Consider the following 21,372-nt stretch of genomic DNA (forward strand, 5'->3'; position numbering starts at 1 on the left):
GCCCTCCTGCACTGGGCCTTCTTCGCCTGTGATCTGTTCCTTTCTGCCGCCGGCCTCATCGCGTGCCTGATTTTGTGGGCTCCGAGTGTGAGCGACTTTTTCTTTCTCCTGAGCACCATATCTTGGCACTTTTTCTTTAAAAGGTCTGGTTCCTGGGAAAACAGATCTGAGACCCAGATCTACCTGCGGGAATTTTCTGGGGTGACCTCCCGGGGAGGGGCACTTGTGGAGGTGGGTCAGGTGACAGTGCAGGCCCCAGCCGGCCCCTGGGAGCGTCACCCTGCTCTACCCACAGACTGAAGGCACCCCTCTGTCCTACTCATTCACTGGCCACCAGGAACAGGTCCCCGTGGGGTGGCTGGCAGAGACACTAGTGCCATAGTGGGAGAGGGTGTGGGGTCAGGGCCCCTGCCCTGCTGTGTCTCATCCCAGACAGATGCTTGTGTGGACTGCTGGGAGTCTGCGGACCTTAGGACTTGGTGGACCTGGCTGCTCCCGCTCGTGACAGTAGTTCTGTGACGTGGCTACTCGACGTCCGCTGCTAAGAGCCCTAGAGCGTGTGACACCTCTAAATGGCGTGTAACTCCTTCTGCGGATGGCCTGGCCTCGCTCTACAGCCGGGGTCCAGGACGAGATGTTCCTGTTGGCCACTGGTGCTACAGCTCAGCGCGACATTTCCCCACCGGGACCCCTCCACTGCCACAGGGTCCTTCAGGCCACCGGGTCCCACGGGAGGGACGCCTGCCACTGCCTGGCCCTGCTACATTCTCTGGGCCTACCGAGCCGGGAGCTCTTTCTGTCACTAGGTCAGCACAGGAGCCGTGCGCCCCAGTCTGCGTTACACTGCCTGCTGAGCCCAAGGAGGTCCCCACCCCAGTCATGGCTTCTGCACGGCAGACGATGTGAGCGGGGTCTTTTCCCTTTTGCTTTGGAGGGTACGTCTCCGTCCTAAAACTGCCAATTCTTAGGATTTATCTCTCGCCACCTGGAATTCTCGTGTCTCCCTTCTCAGCCCTGCTCTTGAGGTCTGTGGCCGCTGATATGGTGGACTGTGGTCAGGTTCTGCGGGGAACTGGCCTCAGTGCTATAGGGCCCTTCGTGGGGAGCTGGGATGGCCCCAGGGCTGTAGGCCCCTCGTGGGGAGCTGGGATGGCCCCAGGGCTGTAGGCCCCTCGTGGGGAGCTGGGATGGCCCCAGGGCTGTAGGTCCCTCGTGGGCAGCTGGGATGGCCCCAGTGCTGTAGGGCCCCTCATGCCGGAGGGCACAGAGTTAAAGCCAGCAAGGTGCTTGGCATCCACTGTCACCATAAGCTACTTGGGTCCTACTTCTGGGTGGGGGTGCAGACAAGGCACTTTCCAGGTCAGAGGCTGGATCCCAAGCTCCCAACACCCTACCAATCTCTCCTGGTGGGGACCCCACACTAGGCACAAGGTTGACCCACCAGACTGATGCCATATCAGCGCTTGGCCGTGGTTCTCCCTCACTGTGATGATAGCATGTCTTCTGGTCAGTTTCTCCTCAATCTTATCATTATTTTTAATGTTTATTCAATTTTGAGGGAGAGAGAGAGGGAAAGAGAGAGAGCATGCACTACTGGAGAGGAGCAGAGAGAGGGGGAGCCAGAGATTCTGAAGCAGGCTCCGGGCTCTGCGCTGTCAGCACAGAGCCCGACGCGGGGCTTGAACTCACGAACCGTGAGAGCATGACTCGAGCTGAAGTTGGGCGCTCAACCTACTGAGCCACCCAGGGGCCCCCTCTCCTCGATCTTCTACACGCTTCAGGGCTTCCTGGCACTGTCCTCACATCCCTTCTGCCTCATTTCTGACTGTGTGGTGTCCAGTCACATTGGACATACCCTCTGCACATACCCTCCCCGCCCAGAGAATAGTGAGGATCTTGCCCAGTTTTCGGTCCTGGCAGGCGTCTTCCAAGCTCTGTGCTTCTTTTGCAGCTGTTATGTTTCTGCAAACCCGTCTGATAATTTCCCATTGCCACTTCCTGTGAGAGAGCAGGGGCCCTGCCCTTGAACTGTTCGTGATTACCCAAGATGGCGAAATGCCCTGTGATTCTGGAGTTAATGGGGTGGTCTCAATTTACGACTGGGTGTGTTTTTGTTTGAAAGGCACACATCTCAGGACACGAATCTGGTTACAGTTGTTAGCTCACACCTTGAGTTTTGGCTCAAAAATATAGCTATTTGATCAAGTGAGGAAACTTCTGAAGATATAGACTCTGGGCTGGCCAGCCTCAGGGCTGCGGAAGGTTCCAGACAGGGGAACACAGGCCAGGGCAGGAGGGCAGGGCTGGCGCTGGGAATCCCAAACTCACCAGCTGATTCCTCCTCACCTTGGCTTTGCTTTCCAGCACATGGATGAAACAGAGCTGGCAGAATGTCCATTTCCTTTTTAAAGTGATGTTTTCTTTGCAACTTCTTTGGCTGTTTTATCATTATTTTTTGCTCATCGGATGCCAGGATTATAAGTGTAGGAGGCGACGTGCGTAATTAGCAGAAACTTGGCTTTCATCAGTTCAGACATGAAACTATATTATTAGGAAAGGGAACAGAGCAGAGCCGGTATGTGTGCAGAGGAGAGCCTCCAGTCGCTTTGGGGGGGTTCCCTGGCGGTGGGGGGGGGGACACGACACATGAATAAATGCAAATGTTTGGAACAGGCGTGTCGTGCACAGACACCACAGAGGTATTTATCTATCCATGATCTGGAGTTAATGGAGGACTTCAAAATAATTTGTTTATAATCAACATTTTCTTTTTTTTAAGTTTATTTATTTTGAGAGAGAGAGAGTGTGCATGTGCACAAGCAGGGGTAGGGCAGAGAGAGAGAGAGAGAGAGAGAGAGAGAGAGAGAGAGAGAGAATCCCAAGCAGGCTCTACACTCAGTGCAGAACCTGAGGTGGGGCTGGAACTCATGATCTCTGGGTACTTCATCTGTGTGTGTCTGTCTATCTGTGTCTGTGTGTCTGTGTGTGTCTCTGTATGTGTCTGTGTGTGTTTGTGTGCCCATGTCTATGTGTCTGTGCATGTGTGTGTCTGTGGTCTGTGCATGTGTGTTGGGGGGGGCATTGTGCTCTTTGGATGTGGTGAGTGCAGGAAGTGGAAAGAAGGCCACCCACATCTTGACCTTGGGACCAAAGCATTGTTGGGCAGCTCCCCGTAAGACAGATACCTTTGTCGTGCCACAAGCTTCTTGGCTCCACTCGGAGCAGCAGGGTCAGATGTTTCCTCAGATATTTCCAGATCGTCTTCCCTGAGCCACAGAGACATAGTCTGAACTCCACCTCGAATTAGCTCATGTGACCAGACACAGCTTACGTCACCTAAGTCAGGCCAATCTGCTACAGTCCCATCTGGCTGAATGGTGCATTCTCCTAAGGAGTGAGAATCTAAATTCCTTTTAAAAACAATTACACTGAAATGTTTAATTTGACATTCACAGGTCACGAGTCTGAGGGAGAAGAATCGCCCTTTATCTTTTGCGCTCCCAAAAGAAAAGTAAATTGTTACTGTCAGATCTTTAGTTTCCCTGAACAGCAAGTTGACATCATAAACCACTAAAACCTTCCCTCCTGCTGTCCCGGGTCACTTGATCGACAGCCTGCTTGTGCAATGGCATTTCACTGTCCTGTCAACATCAATATCTTTCAAATATGTTCACTGGACAGTGCAGTATTTCTACAGGTCTGTGTATTGGTTCACGTGGTTTACTGTTTGGTAAGTGACAGCGACATCACAGCACATAAGCTAGTATCTTATTTAAAACAGTAATGGAACTTTCCTACATGTTTTAGCAAATCTTAGGAGTCTTCCTTCTTCCAAGTACACACCTCCTCCATTTGGGTTTTGGAGGTAAAATGTGAAGTGGTGGAAATACCCTTGTAGCTCAAAGCGAATTGCCCAAGTCGAGACAACGACAAGGACGTTTGGGACTCTGAACTTCAGGAAGAGGAACTTTCCAGGGAGAGGAGTGGAGAGATCCAGAAACCATCTGTGAAACCAGGAGTCCGCACAGAAGAAACACATAGAGGAAACACGACGGAGTTAACTGATGCCCCGTGTCCTTGGGGAGCCCCTGGTAGTGACGGGACCTTTAGGCGCCTCTGTGGGGATCAGCTGGTTTCTATCTATGAGTCACCCAAGTTGCGTCCTTCTCTCTGCCCCCGTCCACCCAGAAACAGTCAGCGGCTCTTGGCCACGCCCTGTGTTCCTCTCCCAAAATACAAAGGGGGGGCTGCAGGGTTGTGGCCTTCCTCGATTTTCCTGAAAGGGGCAAGTCTAGGCCATGGGAGTTTGGTGAGATCTCCCCTCTCCTTCCTCCCTTCTGGTCATCCTTTTGCAGGAAACCTTGGAAGCGCACGGTTGCAGACTCGGTGTCTGGGTGCTCTCCTCTGCCCTCTTCTTGCACCACGTACGTGGTCTCGCTGGTGCCAACAGTGGGCTCTGCACCTTGCATACAGCAGGCGCCTGGTAAATGTAGAAGGGATGGATGAGTAATTAATAAAGGTTTGTTGGAAGGACTCGGGGCCTCGGGTGAGAGTGCCAGGTGCTGGGGGAGAAGCTTAGGGAAACAGTCTGGCCGGGCAGGCACCTCTTGGCCTCCCGGCCACCCATCTTGCTGTGCGCGGCCCGCTGCCCTTGTCTGCTCTCGAAATTCAACCTGCTCCTATGAAGAGTGTGTCCTCCATTCTATCTCCGTAATGTTTTTGTTGTTTAAAACGTATTTCCTGTTTCTCCATCTTAATCTCGTCTATGCTTATATGTCTCACTTTGCATCTGGTGACTTTAGACCTGGATCTTAATCTTCCCTCTCCTTCTTTTGAGTTTTTTTTTTTTTGTTTTTTTGTTTTTTTTTTTTTTTTTTATCTCAGTGGCTTTTGGGTTTAGCTTTTACTTAAATACCATAAAACGTATCTTATGTGCACTACTGACTCCTTTTTATATGCTCCACACAAAGCTGAAGGTGAGGCTTCAGAGCCAAAAGAATTGGACTGTTCAACCCCAGGGCCTAAAACCGGCTGGTCGTGGGGGCACCTTGACATGCTCCCCTATAAGGCAGGGACACACACAGTGGCCACTCGTGGTGGGGTGGTCATGATCAGTGCTCTCAGGAGTTGGTGGATATTGCTAGTGATTTTAATGATCTTTTGCTTTTAATTCCTTTTTTTTCTATTTTTAAATTTATTTTTCTATTTTTGCTTGTTTATTTCCACTTCATTCCTTATTTTAACCTATTTGGTATAGGGCTTTCCAGTTTTATTCTAAACTTAATCTTATTAAAATGTAATTACAAAATAGATCATAAATTTAAAAATAGTACAAAACAGACGTACACATGAACTATAATAACACCACCAAATGTGTGTTGACCACTGAGCTTGAGAACATGGGACACGGGCAGCGCCCAGGCAGCCCCTGCGTCCTCACTGAGGACGTCCTTGCTCCTGCAGAAGTAACCAGCACAGCCCGTGGGCATGGGTCCTCTATAGCAAGACAGTGACTGGTTTGGGGTGTCTCCTCACCTCACCTCACTGTAAGTGGAATCACGCTCCAGGCCTTGCTCTTTCCGCTTAACATTCTACTTTTGAGATCCGTTTTTCACTGTTTCACACAATGCATTTATCCCTTCTGATGTGATAGACACTGGGTTTGGTATGACAGCATTTGTCTCTTGTTTTTCCCCATAGTGTGCACACTCCTTGTGCCCTGTGTGCTGGTATCTGCAGGAACGGATGGCCAGGTCACGGCGCATACACATCTTCAGCGTTAGTACGTGATGACAAAGTGTTGAACAAACTGACTCCCCTCGGTTCTCACCTTCATAGACCCTCAATACTATCAGACGTCTTTAGGTAAAAAAAAACTCAGCCAATAATTGTGAAACAGTATTCTGTTGGGGCTTAACTTTGCATTTCCTGGGTCATAGTGAATTCATCCTGTATCTTGGGCCACCCCCGCGAAGTGCCCACTGTTACCTGTCACCTGTTTTTCTGTGGAGCTCATGGTCTTTTGCTTAGTGCTACACAGAAGCTCTACACATAGTCTGGACATGATTTCTTTGATGGTGGGTGGGGTGCACTTTATCTTCTTCCAATTTCTGACTTCTCGTTCACTGTGCGGTATCTTCTGATGAACACATGTTCTAAATGTGGTTGGGTGTGTCCATCTTTTCCATTATGCATTGTGCTCTTAGTCTTTAAAAAAATCTTTTCTATGTGAAACTCATAAAGGTGTTATATTTTCTTCTGAATAAAAAAAATTATTTCACACCTAGGCTACTGATCCATTGTTTTTTATATAGTGTGAGGTAGGGAGCCCAGTTCTTGGTTCCCTTTGGGTTACCAGTTGTCCCATTATTTCTTTACTTAACTGTAATGCCGGCTTGGTCAGAAATCAGGTTTCAGGGTCTGCTGCTAGTGTCAATACCCTGTTCCATTTGTTTGTCATTCCTCATGCCATACCATACCATCATTACTATAACTGTATAGCAAGCCTCGATATTTGGTGTGTGGTTATATGATGATTATATTGATACAGTTTAATGCAAGAGTGACATTGAAATCTTATAATAAACTCCATTTGGACATGGGTTTCATTTGCTAATGATTTTGCAAGTATTTTTTTCATGTGTAAGATTGGCCTGTCATCTTTGCTTCCCATACCACCCCTGATTTTTATAACAAGCCTTAGAAAGTAAGTCGGAGGAATATTTTCACTTTCTGTAGTCGCTGGAATGGTTGTGTGGTGTAATAAGACACTGCTTGGTAGTATTTACTTATAAAACCATCTGTATTTTCTTCGTAGATAGTTTAATGTAATTAAAAAAATTTTTTTTAATGTTTATTTTTGAGACAGAGGAAGACAGAGTGCGAGTGAGGGAGGGGCAGAGAGAGAGGGAGACACAGAATCCGAAACAGGCTCCAGGCTCTCAGCTGTCAGCACAGAGCCCGATGCAGGGCTCGAACCCATGAACCGTGAGATCATGACCTGAGCCAAAGTCAGACACTCAACTGACTGAGCCACCCAGGTGCCCCAACTTTGTAGATAGTTTAAAAAAATATTGATGCAAGGCATTTAATGGTTATAGGATCTATAAGAGGTTATAGGACCCCCTTCTGGGGTCAGTTTGAATAACTTGTTTAATGCAGAAAATTTGTTATTTTCAAATTGGTTGGCCTAAGTATGTTCTTGATAATCTTAATAAAATTTAAAATATCTGCTGTGTATGCATTATTACCTACTTTTTAATTCATGCTGGTATATCTGATTTTCACTTTTTTTTACCTTTATAATCTCCAGAGATTTATTAATTTGATTAGTTTTTTTCAAATAACCAAATTTTGGCTTTGTCGATCCTTTCTCCTGTACCTGTATTTCTACTGCATTAAATTTTGTTCATCATCATTTCCTTTCTTTTACTTTGTTGACTTTGTTCTGCTATTTTAGTAGTTTATTAATGTCCAGGCTTTTTTTCTTTTCTAATATAATTGAAGACTATGAATTTGCTTCCTGTCATGACTTTGGCTGCATCCTGCAATTCCTGATAGCATTTTCATTATTTCTCAACTCTGAGTTATTTTCTAATTTTTATTATGATTACTATTTTGATGCATGAGGTTTTTCAAAGTGCATTTCTTACTTGACAAATATATGGATTTCTTTTAAAATCATTATGTTATTACTTTGAACTTAATGTGATTTATTGAATCTAAAAGGCTACACAAGAAGTATTCAGATTTCAGAAATGCTAAAATGTGGGTAAAATGACAACAGTAATTACAAGAAGTCACTGATTGTCACACACATCCAAATTTAGATTAGAGATACCAAAAACTAAAAAAGAAAATTATGCCTTAGAGTCTATAAAATTTTGTTGCAGTCAGAAACTGTGTTAATGTTATGTTAATTTATTCAAATATTGTGCAATTTGCTTCACATGATCAATATTTGTAAATGTTACTTGAGTGTTTAAAAAAATGTAATTCTTTTCTATATATATTCCTGTTGTATTTTTCTATCAACCTTTTCACTACTGTTAATCTAGGTGTTTTATATCACTACTGATTTTTGTCTATTTGGTGTGTTGATTATATAGAGAGGTGTTTTAGAAATCATCTGTGATGCTAGATTTCCCAGTTTTTCTTTATAATTCTATTTTTGTTTTATATATTTTGAAGCTGTATTATTAGGTACACTATTCTTAGAATTGTTAAATTTTCTTATTGAATTGAACCTATTAAACATGCCATAATCTTTTTTAAAAGTTTTATATCTCGGGAAATTCTTTTTGCCTTCAAACTTTTTTGTTTTCAACTGATTAAAACGTACAAATGCCAGCTTTCTTTGGTTGTTTATTTGGAACATATTTTTCCATCTTTTTGCTTTTTACCTGTCTGTGCCCTTATATTTTAGAAATGTCTCTTATAAACAGCAGATAGCTGGGATTTTTAAAATTCAGCATGATAATCTTACCCTTTTAATTAGGAAGTTTATTCATTTATAGTTATTGTGATTACTTGCATTCCTGTCTGTTTTACTTCATGCTAGTTGTCCTGCCTTTCTTAAGCTTTTTTTGTTCTGTTCTTATCTCTTTTTAAATTAATTAATTTTTTCTTCCTGTCTGATTTTCCAGCTCAGTTTAGAAGCAATACATTCTATTTCTATGATATTTTTGATTACTCTAAAATTAATAAGCCATAAACCATCTGACTTGACAAAGTCTACAGTTAATATTTACCCTCTTCACAAATGATATAAGAGTCTTAGCGTGCTTTTATTATAAATTATGTGTTGCATCACTCTGTTTCTTGGCTCTGTCTTGTTATTTTTAACTGTACAAATTTATGTTATTATTTCCCAAAGCTAATGTTTGTTTAAACTTATGTAGATATTTACTATTTTCTTTAATAAACATTTCTTCTTGCATCTCAGATATTTTTTCCTGGGATTCCTTCTCTCTTCCTAGAGTTCACCCTATAAAAGTTCCTCTAATGAGGGTCAATCATGGTATTTTTGAAATGTCTTATTTTCATCATTATCTTTGAAAAATACAGTTATCTAACTAATAATTTCAAAGTTGTGCCTATTTTTCCCCCAGAACCTTAAGGACATTATTCTATTGTCTTATGACTTCTCCTACTATTGAGAAGACACCTATCTTTCTAATTGTTATTTCATTTTAGGGAATCAATTTTTTTCTTCCCTGTTCAATTAAAAATGTCTCACTTTGTCGTTTATACTCATCAGTTTCACTAGGATGTATCTAGGTATGGATTGTTTTTAGTTGCCTTTCTTGGGGTTTATGGACATCCCAAATATGAAGATTCATGTCTTTGAGAAATGTTGAAAAGGTTTCTGCCATTATCTTTCTAAATACTGCCTCTCTCCCATTCAATTTTTCCCTCTAGAATTCTGATAAGAAATACTTTATATTTTCTCATATTGTGCTGTACTTATTAAGCCTTATATTTTCCTTACGTTTCCTTTCTCTAACTACTCCACACTGGGTAAGTTTTTGAGAATCGAGATCTGTCTTCCAATCATATAATTCTTTCTTCAGCTGTATCTAGTCTGCTGTGTAACTTTTCTATTAGAGTTTCTGTTTTCAATGATTAGATGTTTCGTTCTTTAAAAATTTGCTGTCAGGTCTCTGTTGTACGTTTGGTCAGGAGAGACTTTAGCTTTTGTCGGTGTGTGTCACTCACTGTTTACCATCACCTGTGCAACATGTGTTAGGAAAAATAAAATGGCTGCTTGATGTCATTGACCTTTCCTTGACCCTTGATTCTGTGGGAAGAAACTGATTAGGGCACCATCACATCAGTTCCGCGGAATTCCATAGATACTGGTGTGTAAAAACCTGTGCATTAATATGACTTTAAACTGTGGCCTGTCAGTTTATAGGAATACCAGTGGGAGAAATCAAAAGTCTATTATAGAACCCTTTTCATTTAGATTATTAGTTAATGACTGTGTATTAGTTCTAGATGAGCTAGGTGATTGTCTCCGTGACAGAGAGGTTAGGAACATTCATGCGAGGCCCTAACTGATGTTAGGCTACTTATAATCTTTATACCATTTGGTTTGAATATTCATTCTCTTTACTGCAGAAATGTTTGATTATGTTCTGCGTCTGAGGTCCTCTTGGGATGTTATATAGTAAATTGTATTTGGCAGAATTTCTTCTCTAAAATCTGAAAACTTGTTGATTCTGAAAAAAAACCAGTCCTGGGAATTTCAGATAAGGGATTGTTGCCTTTTAATACTTACATCATTGAGTTCGGGTGGGGATTAAATAACATAAATACTGTAGAGCTCTAAGTAGAGCATATACTCCTTGATAGTAAACCCTTAATAAGCAATAACCACTGACTACAGCACTCCAGAAATTGCTCTGATTATCATAGTTACTAAAGAGGTTGTGGGGACAGAGGGACTGGGCAGTGTGGACCTAGACATCTTAATATTTATATGCTGTCTTGCATCTCATACATGTCAGAGTGCAAGCTACATAAGCATTTTGGAAGCTTGTTAGGTACTAACATAGGTTGGAACCAGCAGGACTGAGAACTTTAAATGATTCAGTGGGATAGGAAGGAAATGGTAACGTGCCACAGTCAGCGTAGGCAATCAAACTGCATCCAAAGAGATGGGAGAATTGTGTTATAAAATTGTGGCGGAGCATGGGTTCCTCGGCTTCCGGCAGGAGGTGGTAGGGAGGGTTTCTCTTCTTTTTGCATAGAAGTCAGTTTTGATGTTGTGCAGTATGTTTGTTTTATCTCCTGTTACTTATTGGATTTTTCTTCTTAATCAAATTAGCAAATACTTTTAAAAATTATTTAAGCTTTTTTAAATGTTTATTTATTTCAGAAAGAGAGACAGCGTGCGCACACACACGTGAGCGGGGGAGGGGCAGAGAGAAAGGGAGACACAGAATCTGAAGCAGGCTCCAGGCTTCGAGCTGTCAGCACAGAGCCCGACACGGGGCTCGAACTCATGAACCGTGAGATCATGACCTGAGCCAAAGTTGGATACTTAACCAACTGAGCCACCCAGGTGCCCCACTTTTAAAAATTACTTAAAGCAAATATTTTTAAAGATAAATGCTGGCTGGTTGGTTGAGTTGAGAAATAGTCTTTGTTACTCTAAACCAACTTGGTAGTATTTATCAACCTTCTAAAGAATGCCAGCATCTTGAACCCACGATCTCCATTTCCAGGAATCAGTCTCAAAGAAGTGATGTGAAATGGAAACTAACACATCTGTGCAGGAGGACGTACCCTCCAGGGTAGTAGCTAGTGTGTAGTTGGGAAAGGTGATATGCATGTGTATCCATTGGGGAATGGCCAACTAACTCATAGTATTTCTGGGTACGGAATATTACAGAGCCATTGAAAGTGATGCTTTTTAGTGACACGGGAACTACTGGTGACAAATGTCCAGTGATAAAGCAGGATGCATGGTCTCCACTGTGTGAAACACATGCATACACAGAAAGATACCAGAAGAAAGAGCCGAAAATGCTTGTGTTTTACATGTGGGACGATTGGATTACAAGTGTTTTTTAGTCCTCTCTCTGTCTCTCTCTCTCTCTCTTTTTTTTTTTGTATTTCACGTTATAACAATGAATTTATTTCTGAACAAAAAAGCAATACTAAGAAAAATGTAACTTGTGGACAGGGTGAGATCCACAGTGAAGTGTGGTAGCAAGAAAGAGGCAGCAGCCCAGGCTGAGGTTGAACCTGATGGCAGGCCCCGGCGCATGCCCGGCACATGCGGACCGCAGCCAAGCAGAGCCTGGTTTGGAAAGTCCGGGGAGTGTCCACGTGGAGACAACGCTCAGGCCCTGGGGTCCAGGAAAGGGGGCAGCCATCCTGCCTCAGGGCAGAATTGTGTTGTCTCTGCAGATAGACCAGCCAGCTTGCCTTGGGACGGATGGTTACGTCCAGGCCTTGAGATATGTGCTTGGCCATTAATTTGCTTGTGAGTTTAGATCATGTGCCTCCTCCTCCTAATTCAGGGTCCCTGCAGCATCCCGCACGTGGTGTTTCTGGTGTTGATACGTGTGGTGGTCACGAGCCCAGGCTTCTGGCGTCTGGCAGAACTTCTGGTCCTGCTAACTTACACTGAGCAGTTTGCTAGCCTCTCCAAAACTCAGTGCCCTCATTTATAGCAAAGGACTTGTTTTTGTTGGTTGTTACAAGGATGAAATGATAAAATATTAGGAGCTTAACAAAGTGCCCAATACAGAGCAAGAGGCAGAGCTGTAACCTCTCGGGCATAAAATCCGCCAGGCAAATCCCCACGTGGTAACACGAGCGTCCTCATCCAGAGACACGAGAAGAAACGTGGGTCTCAATTTGTGGAGACGCTTCTCCCGCGAATCTCTGCGGTCGGCCGCTCTGGCCCCCACGTGGCCTCCTGGGCGCCCACCGCAGGCTACGTCTGCTGCCCATCTTCTCGCCTCCTGGCCATGTGGCCCGGATCCCACCCGCCTAGAACTTCGCTGGAAATTAAGTATGAAGTGCAAATTTGGGGCACTGCCATCACAGGCCCTTTTTCTGCCTCTTGAGAATAGGGAGAGGGATGTGAGAGAAAGTAAATGAACAACAAGTGATTTTGCAGCTGGGCTGACGCGACGCTGTAACCTGGGATCGGGGCTCGTGGCTTGCTCTTGACCCCTCGGTCCATCCTGGGGACTCTTCCATCTTTGCCCACCAGGTGAGAGCGGAGACGTGCCGCCCGGGACCTTTGCGTGCACTCTGTAACACCAGGGTGGGGTAAGCACGACTTACTTTGCTCACTAAGACAGTTTAACGTCCCTGTGCGGAGAGAGGACGTGCTGTGGAAGCAGTGCCCACGCTCCAGTCTGGCTCCAAGATGTCACTGCCTGTGCATCCGTGAGAAACGAGAGTTACAGCCACAAATGATAGGCCCTGTAAACGTGTTTAAATGCCACTCATCCCCTCTAAGTCTTTCTCAATGCTGAGCGACAGCAGGGTGCGCTCAGGCCTGTTGAAGGGCGTCGATATGCACTGGCCCTGCTGCTGGTCGGGGACGTTGGTATCGGGTGGCACTCATGTTCTGCCTCTACCCTAATGCGTGTTTATCCAGTTTGTTGGGTCTCTGGTGGTGGGTCCACTTTGAGGGAGGCCTGAAGCTTCCACCCAGCTCTGTTAAGGAGGGTGATCATGAAGTATTGATGTGAAATTCTAGGGCCTTCTGGGTCCATGAACGGCTGTGCAGGAGGCAGGTGGAAGATGAAACTTCACTGGCTTCACGACGGAGCGGCCGTAACGAGACGTGACCCCCCGACTCCCACTGCTGTCTGTGTGGGGTCCCCAGTCCTGCGGCTGCCTGTCGGCTGTCTGCCATCGCTCTTGGCCCATGGTCTGTCCCAGCTGAATCCCCCCAAGCAGGTGTATGCGCCCTGGACCCTCAGCCTCCGGCAGCCCCGCTCCGTCACAAGTGGACGTCTCCTTCCAGGGAAAATCCACTGGGCTTACGACTGAGCGAGATCCAAGTGGTGACACATTACTTTCTTCGTGCCGCCGCGAGCCCACTTGTCTGTGATACTTAGGAAAGAGACCCTTTTGAGAGGGAGAAGGGTGGGGGCGAGTGCAGAGGCAGGCTTCGCTGACCCCGAGGTCAGGAGTGTGGGGTGGGGTCCCGAGACCAAGGCCCCGATGTGGCTTCAGAGCAAGCATTAGGGACCGATAGCGCCCCCTGGAAGGGAGGCTCCTGGAGGGTGGGAGGGGGTCCAGAGCAGGCCTGACTGTCAGAGCAGGCCTGACAGGTGTCTGTGTGGTGACAGGCCCACGGGATGAGCTCTGATAAGGCTGTGGGGGCTCAGCGTTGTGTCCAGAGGGAGTTAGAAACGGAGGTGAGTGAAAGGGCCGCCCTTGTCCTCATCCCCACAGAGGACACAAGTTCTGCCAAGAATGGGGGTCAGAGGGAGACCGGGAATTCCTCACCCCGTGTGCTCCCGGGGCGCGGGTCTCGGGCCTCCCCTGTGCCCGGCAAGGGCCGTAAGCAAAAGCCACCACTGCCAAATGCCGCAGGGAGGGAAGAAGAAGATACAGCACCTGGTCAAGCTTGACCTTGTGTTACAACAGCCGAGGCAGCACTCCGCCGGATGGCACAGAAGCGACGATGGCCGGAGCGGGTAAGGCCCCGGTGTGCGAACAGAGAGCCAGCACTGTGTGACTTAGGGGGGGACAACAGAGTCCACGGCCACCCCCGCTCATTCCCGCCGTGGCACAGCGACATGCAAACTTCCTAAAAAGTGGCAGAAGTAACGTATATTCTTTTTCAGGCCAGAGGGGAAAGTTACGTCGTGGAGTAAGCACGCATCGATTATAGGATTACAGGAGCATACGGTGTAATCTGTTATTCAGCAACAAAACCACAAACGTTACAAGTATCTCCATGGGTGGCACGAATACGAGCTCCAAACCTTCACATCTAAGGGGCGATGCCTCATTTCTGTGGAACAGCAGTGAAAGATCGAAATACTGTTCACACAGGAGGAAGCCCAAGACGGACACCTTTAAATGGGATGGAAGACTGTGAGAGGGAAATTACTCTCAAATTATGAAATCGGTAGACGTGGAAATTGTGAACTTTTGCCCCAAGGGTGAGGCAAACACGTGGGTCGAGCACACTGCTCCCAGCCACCGCCCAGCAGGTATGTCTGGCGCTACCCCGAGGAGGGGGAAGTCCCTCCGTGCCCCTTCCTCGGGGACCGGGCAAAGGAAGGCCTAACGCCAGCGACCCAGTGTGAACAGAGCAGCTCGCCAGGTGTTTCTGGGCACAGAGAAGCTGGGGCCAAGGTGACGCCAGCCTCGCCGCCTGCTTCACGTCCGACTCGCCCTCCTTCTGTCGTTTGCTGTCTCCGTCGTGTCCTGAGCGTTCTTTCCGTAACTCGGCCCCAGCACTCACATCCCGCGGTGACTTCCATGGAACGAGGGCCACTTTGCCACGAATGAGCACAGATGTCCCTCTGCAACAAGTGAATGCTCGGTGACCTGGCTGTTTCAGTGGGTGGAGAGACCAGGCGGGGGAGCCCAGGGCACCAGCGTCACACCCTGAAGCCACACTCAGAGGAGAGAGCTTCCAACCTGACCCTTTGTGTTCAGATTCTCAGCCTAAGTAATGGCTTGACACGCTGGGTCCTCGGCCCATATGCATTATTTGGAGAGGATTGCACATAGTTTGTTTTTTAAAAAAATTATGTGGAATCTGATTATTCTGTAGGGGAAAAAATGCCGCTGATGCTAGGAAAATTACATTTAGAAAAATAGAAGAGATCAAAATGGGTATGACATTTTATATCCTGCATATTTCACTTACATTATTACATCATGAGACTTTTCCCACATCATTAAGTGCTTGTGTAAGAAGACTTGTGAAAATGTACAGTTGTCTCCTATATAAATGCATAATGATTTATTTTGAGTTGATTTATTTTAAACCATTCTGCTCCCTGTGTTACATATGGAAAATTACAATTTATACCCTGGTTCAACAAAAATCTTAGTATTTGCTTTTTACTCTTTCCATAGGGGAGAAAAATCACGGAATGGAATTGCTGATTCAGGAGGAAGTAAACATTCACAAGGCACCTGGGATACATTGGAAATCTACACTCCAGAAATTTCCCGTAAATGGACATCCTGTCTGTAAGGTAGGATTCCCATCTATACTTGACAACTTGAGTATTGTGATTTTTAAAAAAAATCTTTGCTGTCTTGACTATTATGAAGATGACATTTACATCTAAGTCATATTCCTGTGGCCACGACTGAGGCTCAACATCTTTCATATGGTGACTGACTGCTGGGCTGCCTTTCTGAATCGCCTCTTTGTAGCTCATTCTTCTGTGAAGGTGTTTTGTTTTTTTCCTATTGATTTACAAGTGCTCTTTATGTATTGAGGACTCCAGAAGCCTTTTGGGTATTGTATGTGTTGTAAATATTGTCCCAATTTATCATTTGACCTTGTATATTTTTTAACAGTAAAAGGCCATGAAAGTTTTAAGTTACCAAATCCATCAGCAGTTTAGTGTTCCTACTTTAACGTCGTGTTTACAAAATCTGTTTTCACACCACATATTTATGTATATAACTTTTTCCTCTAGTTCTTTCCTGGCTTTCTTATGCTGTCATCCTTCTGCAGTTTATTTTTAGATGCATAGAGTGAATGCAAGTGTCAAAACTTATTTATTTATTGTTAATAGTTAAACACTTATTCCAGCAGAATTTACTTTGCAGTTCAGTCTTTCTCCACCTATTTCATATGTCCTTTTACTATTGCACTGAAGAACATGACATAGTTCGTTCTCCTTCTGCTTCTCTGTCCATATCTGGAACTGTTCACCTCGCGTTCTGGCGGTTGCACACTAATCAGTTGGTGTGGTCTGATACAGGATGTTTTCATGTGGAACACGCCTTCATAACTTTTTAATGAACTGTATCCTTCCGTATATAACTTAGTCAAGTTTGTAAAACTGTGTTGTTAGACTTTTGATTGGAACTTCATTCAATTCATTAAATAAATAATCTTAACGAGTGAATTGACATCTTTATAACATGCGTAATGGCTTTTCGATCGAGGAATATTATATGCTTCTTGTTTATTTATATCAGCTCCCTCAGTGAATATTTGCTTGATGAAGGGATGTTTTTCGTATTTATTTCAGTGTCTTTTTTATGCTGTATGTATTTTATGCTGAACTGTTTTTCATTATTGTCGACATGTTTGAATTATACTAATTTTTGTATATTTGTTTTTCTACTGGCCATCCATGTGGTTCATGTTATTCGGAAAATTATTTTTTTGAGAGCAAGGTGGACAGGGAAATCTTACCACATGAAAATGGCGATAGTGTTGCCTTTTTTGCCTATTTCTTGCAATTCCCAGACAGCGGTACACAGCGGGAAGGAGAGCGGCGCCCAGCTCTGGCCCGTGTGAGGCACCAACGGCTGGGTGGTATGGCCGCCCCTCCCCCACGTACAACATATAGGTGTTAGCTCCCTGTCGACTCCCACGCGACCTCTGAGATTTCAGGCGTCTCTTATCGTTCCTCGACATTTACTTTTCTCTATCTCTAAATAAATTAAATGTCTTTACCTCTTGTGGTTTGGAAAATATGAGCTTGGATTTTTAGTTTCTTTAGTGGCTACCCTAACTGTGTCTGAGTTCGGCTGATTCTGAGTTCTCTGATTATTAGTGTCAAAAATGAACCCTCAGCTATGTAAGATTAGGAGGGATCTTCCTCCCCTCCTCTGAAATAATTTCTGAACACTTAAAAATATAATGTGGGGAGCCCCTGGGTGGCTCAGTCAGTTGAGCGTCTGACTCTTAATTTCGGCTCAGCTGATGATCCCTGGGTCATGGGGTTGAGCCCCGTGTCAGGCTCCACACTGAGAACAGAGGCCGGTTGGGTTTCTGTCTCTCCCTCTCTCTCTGCCCCTCCCCACTCGTGCTCTCTCTCTGTCTCTCAAATTAAAATATATATATGTGTGTGCGTGTATATATAATCTGGGATTTTAAAGGAGATAGAAATGATCATGAAGATAATAATTTATAATACTTTGTCTTCTAGGAATAGTTTGATTTTTGTCTGATTTTGGAATCCTAATTACAGTTGTATAGATTTAATCCTATGTTTCTATCAGGAAGTCTGTGTGTTGGGTTCTGTGTCCGCATCCTTTGGGTTCCCTTCAGTTTAGATACTTTGCTCAGAGAGGTTGAGATGGTGGTCTTGCTTCTAGATTCTTCTCCTGCGCTTATGGTCTTGCTGCTCTTTGTGCATGTAGTTGCCTGGCGTGGCCTTAGCGTTCTGAGTCCCGGCCATGCACCCTCGGAACTCGGGGGTCGTTGCCACACTGTCCTTGGGATACACTGCCACGGTGACCATGCCTGGGGACAGCTGTCACTTCCTTTACTTGTATGTGTTTTTACCATCGACACTGAAAGTTTATGGGATTGTTTTCCCTGTGCCTTAAATTTAACTCACTGGCCCCTGTGCAGGAATGTATCTCTTTGCTTTATTTTAGCAAAAACCTCCGTGAAATTTCAATTCTTTGTTGCTATTCTTTCCTTTGTTAAAACTTCATAGGCACAATGTTCTCCCTCTCTCTGTTTAAAAAATGTGTTCTATCTTCAACTTGCACTCAGGAAAGAATCTCAAATTTGTTTTCCAAATCCTCAGCTGAGTTTTCTGCGTGGCGATTAGCCACTCTCTTGCTGTCCTGAAGATTCGAATTCTGTGTTTTCCTTTCTGTCTGTTTGTGACCCTTTCTTATCCCCCAGCTTGTACCCTTCTAACTCTTACCTGTGTCCCTTTCACGGTAGTCTCTGTCTTCACCCTGTTTTCCTTCTGGTTTTCACGCAGCCTATATGACCCCGTGGGTTGAGAACACAGAGCAAACCCTTCCAGGAACTGTCCTTAGTTTTGCACAGTGCACACCTCACATTACCAGGTCTTTGATCTCCACCTTGAAAAGATTTCCGCCTTTCTTCCTGTTAGTGTAGTTTTACAGACTCCCCCCCCCAGAACCGCTCTACCAGGCTCACGTGGAACAAGAAGGGAGTCCGGGAGATCCGTATTCTCGCTGCTCTTCCTGGCCGCCCTGGGACTGTGGTTGTGTTTTCTGTTCCCCGGTGCCGGGCAGGCTTCCAGCTGCTGGAGCCCTTCTGGCCTGAGGAGAGTGCTGATCGGTCCCTCACATAAACACTGAGAGAAACAGTCGCGGACCCTGGAAAAGCCACCCTCCTTCCCTTTTCCAAACCCATGCATGGAAAATTCACCCCTAAACACAGGGCTTTTCTCCTTTCCCCTTTTTCTACCATGATGCTTTCATTCCAAAATGCATTGTTATTTGGTCCCACTGGCCCGCGTACAGATGCGGAGACTGGCACTGGACCCTGTTCATGGACACGGACCCACCTGCAGCGGCATCGGAAGGCCATTTGCGCGTCTTCCTGATTTGTAACGTGATGCTTTGGACTATTAGACCCCGGTACTACATGTTTGCGTTTACCTTACATGATTACATGTAAATTTACATTATATGTGTTCATGAAGCAGAATCTAAAAGTTGTAGATTTCAGCTCCTTGACATGCTTGGTATCATCAAGTAGCTTTCAGAAAGATGTTTCGTGGAGACAGCCGGGCACGGGGTGTGTCCTCGGAATCCGTTTCCGTGTTTTATATTTCTGCATTTACTGACATAGTTATTCTGGCATTCCTGTGTGGAACGTGGGCTTACGTTGAAGGGGCAGTGAGAGGGGGAGGAGCCACACGGGTGTTTTAGGGGAAAGGAGGAAGGATGGGCGAGCGGAAGTCCTCACCGCACCATGAATGGAGTGTTTGAAGCAAATAGCGTCTGTATCACAGGAGGTATAATCCTTTCTCAAAGCGGACGTAGCGTCTCAGTCTGCATGTCCCGGACGCACCCGGAGGACACGTTCATCTCCTGGTTTAGAGCTGGGGCTCATCCTTGATAGTTCAAAGCCTCCTAACCATGTACAAGGCAGTGTTTGAGGAAGGTGGATGTGAGCGTTTACTTTGAGCCGGGGGCACCATGTTCATTATTTTCCTAAATTAGCAAGTCTCCCCGAAGCACTTTACACAGTGCGGCACATCACTGGCTCCTAGGAGCGCGTGGCAGGCTGGGCGTCTGGCCCACTTTGAGGCTGGGTGGACCAGAGGGCTTCCGGGTCGAAGATTTTCTTGTTGGCTAGGACGCTCCCGAGCTTTGCTCTGCATAGAAGCGGGCCACGTTCAGGAAGGCTGCTCGCCTGACCGAGCCCCCGCCCGTGCAGGGGTGTGTGGCCTGAGCACAGAGTCGAGCTGCCCTGGTTCACTCCAGAGACTGCGGCCATCTGCTAGCTGTGGCCCCTGGCTCCTGGGACTGTGGATGACACCATGCAAGATGTCTTCACTGGCCCAGTGGCTTCACAGAAGGAGCCCCAGTTCACCTTCTTGGAGGCAGATCTTTGTTTCTTCCACGAGCCAGCACGGTAGGCAGAGGGTCCCCCAAGAAGTCTCCCCTCACGCCTGGAACCTGTGAATGGAATGTGTCGTGTGCATCAGGGACTTTGCAGATGAGACGGAGGCTATGGGTCTGATACCTGGATTCCCTGCGGGACTCACTCTGTTGACAGAAACCCTTAAGCCAGCTGGCGAGAGGGGGCGAGGAGGGTGCCGGGGCCGGAGGCGGGAAGCACCGGACCCGCTGTCACCGGGTTGAAGATGAAGGAGGTCGGGAGCCAGAGAAGTGGGGGCCTGCGGAGCGGAGAACGTCCCCCGCCCAGACCCCAAGGACCTGGATTCTGCCCACAACCCAAGCACACCTGGAAGGGGAGCCCCCAGGCCTCCGAGGAGCTATTCAAGCCCATCCCGTGGCAGCCACGCAACTTGGGAGCGCAGATCTGCCCTGCTTTGGGACACTCAGTGTGTGTCTGCCTTGGCAGAGATAGGAAAGTAGTACGGGCCGCTGGCAGTCTGCCAGGCTGGGGCTTGCCTCGCTGTCCCTGCTGGAGACCAGGGCCTGTCGGAGCTGGGCGGTTTCCCTGAGCATCTGTCCTGGGCCCTGAGGTTCATGGTGCCAGGCGCCTGGCGCGCGAAGCCCCGCCGCCGAGCCCGCCCGGGGCGTACAGGGCAGGGGCCTCCACTTACCCGCTTATACCAGCCACGGTCCCGCCAGCGCACACGGTTCATGGGGGCGGTGGTGGCCCAGGGGGCCCCCGTCACTCGGCTGCAAGTCCGAGCTGAACGTGGGCACGTTCTTGCTTTCCCTTCACAGACCACCTAGAAGTGTCGAGACTCTAGGGGTCAGCAGGAGGCTCCGCACAGCCTGTCCTCAGGGGACACATTAGACTGAGCTCACTGTCCCGGCCCGTTTCTCCCTGTTTGTTTATGTGGCTTGGCGGCCTAGACACCTTCTTTTTAGCATTAGTAGTAATAACACGGTACTAGAGGTAGGAGCTGGTGTGTGTGGCACAGTGACCACACTGGGAGCTGGTCTGAACACTTTATCACATCTCATTTAATCCTCACATGAGCCCATCATCCCGCCTACAGTGAGAATCTTCTTTCAGTTTTGTGCTTCGCCCTCTAGTTTTCCTCTCCTCTTCCTTAATGAAATATTTTGAAGGGAGAGACTTTTGGTTTACGTCAGAGACAAATTCCCTAAAAAAAAAAAAAAAAAAAAAAAAAAATGGCCTCACACCTGTGTAGACAGGTGCCCGTGCAGACATGCACCCTTGTAGGAGATGCGTCCGTGCAGAACATGAGCCCCTGTGGGGCTGTCACCCTGGCAGGCTGGAGCGTGGTGCAGCCACCATGGCCT

This window comes from Panthera leo, chromosome A1 (genome assembly GCF_018350215.1).
Source record: "Panthera leo isolate Ple1 chromosome A1, P.leo_Ple1_pat1.1, whole genome shotgun sequence".
In the NCBI taxonomy this organism is placed as follows: domain Eukaryota; kingdom Metazoa; phylum Chordata; class Mammalia; order Carnivora; family Felidae; genus Panthera; species Panthera leo.